Source organism: Arachis ipaensis, chromosome B9, assembly GCF_059453495.1.
Source record: "Arachis ipaensis isolate K30076 ecotype BB chromosome B9, ASM5945349v1, whole genome shotgun sequence".
Classification (NCBI taxonomy): domain Eukaryota; kingdom Viridiplantae; phylum Streptophyta; class Magnoliopsida; order Fabales; family Fabaceae; genus Arachis; species Arachis ipaensis.
Genome location: NC_142444.1, coordinates 141,197,920 through 141,203,919, shown reverse-complemented (window position 1 = coordinate 141,203,919; position 6,000 = coordinate 141,197,920). Strand labels below are relative to the sequence as shown.

Below are 6,000 nucleotides of genomic sequence, written 5' to 3'. Positions count from 1 at the left end.
GTAGAAATAGGTCTCCAAATATCCATGTGTACTAAATCAAATAAATTGACAGATTTTATTTGACTCAAATGAAAAGATAATCTTCTTTGTTTTGCATAATGACATGGTTCACAAGGTTCATCTTTTAATGGACATACAAAAAAAGATAACTCTTTTTCATATCTTGTAACCTATCAATTAAGACATGTCCTAACCTACAATGCCAAGTTTTATGATTTATAGTGTCTGTGATAGCAGTAACACTAACTGAATTGCTGGTGTTGACTAGTTCTCTATTCTTTGCTTCTAAGTTGATATAAGTTGCATTTGTATTGAAGATATACAAGGCACCTCTTTGTCTAGCATGACCAATCATCTTCAAGAAAAGATTTTTCTGTATCTCACAGAGTGTATTATTAAATAAGAATTGACAAGGTAAAAAATTAGTTGCTTCAAACATATATATGAGATTAAAATTGAAATAGGGCATATATAACACATCTGTAAGGTAAAAATTACAGGTTAAACTTATAGTTTCACTAATTGTTGTTGTGGTCTCAGTTTCATTTGGACATTTGATTAACACAGGATCTATTGTGTGATGAGAGTAAAAAGTATCAAGAGAAAAAGTAACATGTGCAGTGGCACCAGTGTCAATTATCCAGTCATGTGTGTGCAAAGGAATGTGAAAATTGATAAAATATGATGTATACCTGCTGAAGGAGCTATCACTGTGTTTATGGCTTGTGTTTGAAGAGAACTATGAGCAGGATCACCTTTATGTTGTCGGAATAGAGAAATCAATGCTTGTTTTTTATCTTCGAAAAACAAGTTGTCTAGACTTTTACTATTCTCTTCTTGAGTTGAACGCACATCAGGTATGTTGCCATCTCTACATATTTTTTAGCAACAATCATATTATTCACATTTGCTACTCCAAATTCTTTTACAAATGAGGAGGAAATCCATGCTTATGGTAGCAGGTCTCTTTGGTGTGTCCAGCCATCCCACAATGAGAACAATTTCTCATCATTCCTCTTCCACTACTAACTCTGCCTTGGCCTCGGCCACGTTCGCCTCTGCCACCTCGATTTGTGATACCATAATTTGCATTCAAGGTCATACCAAATTTTCTGTTGTTTTCATTGCCAGTTCTTCCAATATTGACAGCATTAACTAGCATCTTTTCTTCACTTTGATCTGAGTTGGTTAATTGTCTTTCTTGTTGCAAAAGTAAAGAATAGATGGAATTCACACTAGGAAGTGGCAGCATCAACATAATTTGTGATTTAACTACTGTGTACTGCTGATTTAACAGCATGTTCTTGGTCTCTATATTCTCTGATGATCTTCAATCCATATGAGCATGATGCTCCACAGACACATGATGGAATTGGTTTGAACTCATCAAGTTTTTTCCAAATTCTCTTAAGTTTAGTGAAATATGCAGTGATGGATAGATCTCCCTACTTCATAGAATTTGTGCTTGAGATCGTTCCAGAGTTCCGAGGCCACGTTACACTAAAGAACACTCTGAAGAATCTCTGTGCTTATGGAAGAATGAAACCACGATAGTACAAAGGTGTTGCATCTATCCCACGCTTCATAGGTTGAGTCAGTTTTTTCAGGTTTCAGAATGCTTCCATCAATGAATCCCAACTTGTTCTTCAATTTGATGGATAGCCAAACCGATCTCGCCCATGAGTGATAATTTCGAGTTGTAAGAGGAGTTTGAGTTAGTGATAAACCTGGGCTTTCATTTGGATAAAGATAGAAGGGACTTATCTGGTCTTGAATCGGGTTCAATATTGATCTCTCTACTTGCATTTGAAGGCTGGCAAGTTGATTCATCAATTGTGTGAGATTTTATAAATCACTCATTGAAAATGTTTGCAGTTGCGAATTTTCTGGATTATCCACTCCAGCTTCTCAATCTGCCATGGATGTTGCAGAAAGAAGGGGCAAAGTTCACAATTCTTGCTTAACAATATTTGCAGCTCTTCTACGCTCACCGCACCATGATAAAATCCGTTCTGAGCTGCATATTTCTTAGTGAAAAGCAAGCTAAAGAAGAGAGAAATATGTCTATTGCATTAGTAGAAAATCACACCTTTACAAATACAAAAGGTATAAGTATATATAGCCAAAAAGAAAGAAGAAAGAAAAAAATTTATACAAGCTACCTACTCTTCATATTCTATTATACATAGTGGCGGAATTTGAAATAAAATTTTGGAGGGGCCAGATAGAAGATAATTGTTAAGATGTTTTTGATATGGACCCCATTTAAGATAAGCTCGCCTAACCTCATCTCTCTAATTTGGGTGATATTGCCAAATTTAAAGTCGTTTTTCAGTGTCTCGTTCTAAAGAATTAAGGTCAAACTCATCAGATCTTTGAACTTTTGAAGATTGTATCTCACTTTCTTCGTGATTCATTAAAGTAGAAAAACTATCTACAGGTGTTGATATTGTAAAGGGTAATGCTAGGTAACCAATAATTTTTTAAACAATATGAACAACCACCAATCAAATTAAAATACACTACACCTCCAAATTAACCACCTAAATCTTAATATTAGAATAATCATCCGCACACCTAGTGAAATTAACATCCGATCTATCCATTGTTCACATTGTTTAGTATTTTCATTGTCTACCTATACTTTTCTATTGTAAAAATTATATGTTCTCCTTCTTGAATATTAGTCTTCCTCTTAAAAATACATCAATTCTTTAATTTTTCATGATTATTTTATATAAAAATTTGAATATACATCCTGTAAAATATGTAAAAAAGAAATTAGAAGGATAAATATTAAAATTGATAATATTTATTGAATTTTTTATCAATTTATACAAATACAATAATATCAATACTTATTGAATATTCTAATATTTTTTATCATATAAAAAATTAAATTAAATAAACAGTAAAATATAAAATAATATTAAATTACATAAATAAAAAATGCCTAATTTTTTATATTTGAATTCAAAGGTAGAGGGAGTGTTGCTTATTGAATAAAGAACTGCGAAATACAAATACACTCAATTCAGTCCAAATCCAACAAGGTTTGAATGTTTAAAACTAAAAAGCTATTGTACAATAAAAGCAAGAGATGAAGATTGAACTTTAATATTTTATGTCATAGTAAATTAAAGTATTTGAGCCAACTGAACTATTTTTTATTTTCTAAAAAAGTACTACTAAATTTTTTTAACAAAAGTTTGGGGGCCATGGCTCCGCTTGTTTTAACTAAGCCCCGCCCCTGATTATACAACTGTAATCCATTAGTCTCACATATTACCCAATAAAATAGAGAGTACTTAAAGTGCTAATAGTATTCACACATTAATAGTGATTATTCTAAATCTGTTTGGTATGTGACACAAGATATGGAAGATAAAAATACGGAGAAAGTAAAGACATGGATAGAATATTTTACATTTGATTATCGTAGATATAATTTAAAAAGAGAGATGTTTAGGTCTTTAGGACCGTCAAAATTTATTAATTTTTGTCGTTATTTCTAGTTATAAACTCAATTTTTTAATTTAGTAATTTAATAATATATCTTTAACTTATATTTTTAAATATTAATAGCTAACTAATGATAAAAAATAATAAATTTTAATAATTCTCTAACCTTCTTTATTTAAAAAATATCTTAATCTCACGTTTGATTAGAATAAAAAATTATAAACGCATGTATAACTAATACTACCATTTTTATTATTAAATAAAAATTATTTTAATTTACACTTTCTTTTCACTTGAAAAATTGTCTTTTTAATTTAATTATTTTTATTTTAAATGTTTCATTATTCAAATGTAAGAGAAAAAGGGAGACACAAGAAAAGAGTAGAAGAGAGGAAAATTGGCGGTAGAGTTAAAGTAATAAAAAAAATAAAAGATAAACCACTACTAGAAAATTAGTTATTACAGACGGATATTTCCGACGGATTTTATCCTACAGAAATACAGAGGGAATTTCAAAGGAATTTTTTGTCGGAAAATAAAAAAAATGAATTAGCATAAATTACAGACGGAAAAGAGAATCCATCGATAATTCCGTCAGAAAAATTAATTTTTTTCCGTGAAAAATGGTTACAAACGGAAAATCCGTCTATAATTAAATAAACAAAACGTTGCGTTTTATTAAATTATTACAGACGGAAAATTCGTCTGTAATTTAAATTTTCCGTCGGAAATATCGAGGTAACCCTAATTTTATCACCACCAATTCACACTCCATTCACACTCATCCCTCGAACATTTTCAGCAGCCCTCATCCCTTGAACTCTTCTCCTCCGGTAGAAGGTGGTGTCGCCGCCGGCGGGGACAGACCGTGGCTGCCCTCGTCATCTGGGGAAGCTCTACTCGGCCCTCTTCGCATCGTTCCTCCTCGTCTCGCCGTCGCACGAAGTTCTGAGTTGAGCTCATGGCGTTGCCGTCGCGAAGGGTTCCTCCCCTCCTCGCCATCCATTGTTTCTGATTCTCTGCTCCTCGCCGGTTTGTGATTTTGTGATTTAATCTCTGCTCCTCGCCCTCGTTGTTTCTGATTTTGTGATTTCATTTCTGATTTTGTGATTTAATCTCTGCTTCCTTTAATTCTCAAAGGTGCTTGATCTGCGGTTTTGCCTCTTATTTCCATTTCTCTCTCTCTCTCTCTCTCTCTCTCTCTCTCTCTCTCTCTCGTTTTCTTAGTAGCCAAACAACTTGTTCTTGTTCTTGTTCAGGTAGTAGTTGCTGCGTGTATTGGCTTTGATGTTTGTGCAAAGGAGTTGAAGATTGATCAGCCTTGAAGTTTGGTAAATGTGGTGATTCATATCTTCAAAATTTGCTTCAGGTGCCACTCTTCACAGTTTTTCAATTTTTCAAACCTAATTTCTCTGTTTATTCTTTTGTTAATTGTTATAATTACTGTTTTTTATTTTTTATTCATATTAATTTCTTGTATTGTTTGCTTGATGGAGTATATTTTCTTCTACGATGATACGCTTTTTTTCTTTTTTTCAACTTTTTTATTTTCCGATTTGATTTGATTTATTTTGGGGTTGATGGATGATGCTGCTAATCACTTAACTTTGCTTGATTCATGCATCCAGCCATATCTAGTGAGGGAAAGGTTTTGATGTTGTCATGATAGGTTTTAGTGAATTACATCATAGTTTGATTTTATTAGTAGCTACTTGGGTTTGTGATCATCCAAGATTATCCCTCTCCAGGTGAAAGAATAACTTCCTCACAAATGAGATTAGGAGAAGACTCTTCCATTAAAATGACAGCTTTTTTCCAAATTGATATATTAAAATGACAAATTTCAGCATGAAAGTTAAATGCACCAGAGAATTGGCCAATTAATTTTAGATGCAAAGTGACCTAATCTCCTAACCTCATTTTATTGTGTTTTTTAGTAAAGTGTAGATCTAAAACACTTTGATATCAGAAAATACGTATTCAAATTTAAAGCCTGATAGTTTATTTCTAACACAGGTTGGAGAAGGTGGCACCCAACTTTCTGGAGGACAGAAGCAGAGAATTGCTATAGCTGATTGGGAGTAGCAAAGGTGGTTGAGAACGACATGTTTGTTTTGATGAACAAAGAACGAACATGTATGCTCTCTATGCTCCCATCCTTTTCATTCTCTCCTTCCCCTTTGTTTAATTTTGATTATTGCTTGTTCCCTACTGCAATTAAAAGGAAGCTAAGCTAAGCTAAGCTAAAATACTGTAAGTAATGCTTTATAATCTCTTTTTGACACTTTTTTTGTTGGCATTATGCTTTATTTATTTATATTTTTTTGCTGTTGTAAAGATTAATTTTTTATTCAGAAATTGAATACTGTTGTCTGTACTTCACTTATGGATACTGCTTTGGTGTGGAGTTGACTATTGATAACATCATAGCTGAATACTTCTGTGACAGATTCAATCTCAAGCTGCACACTGCTGGGATCATTGCTGCCAGTTTCGGATTGGCGAATCTTTTCTCCAGGCCCGGTGGAGGGTTCATAT

The 6,000-nt window shown here is 32.8% G+C and overlaps 1 long non-coding RNA gene across 1 annotated transcript; it reads left to right on the top strand.

Moving 5' to 3' along the window:
- Positions 1 to 4,366: 4,366 nt before the first annotated feature.
- Positions 4,367 to 5,509, top strand: LOC148546587 (uncharacterized). The gene is made up of 3 exons (XR_015899484.1): positions 4,367 to 4,494; positions 4,722 to 4,831; positions 5,479 to 5,509. It is a non-coding gene; the product is annotated as an uncharacterized LOC148546587 (long non-coding RNA).
- Positions 5,510 to 6,000: the final 491 nt, after the last annotated feature.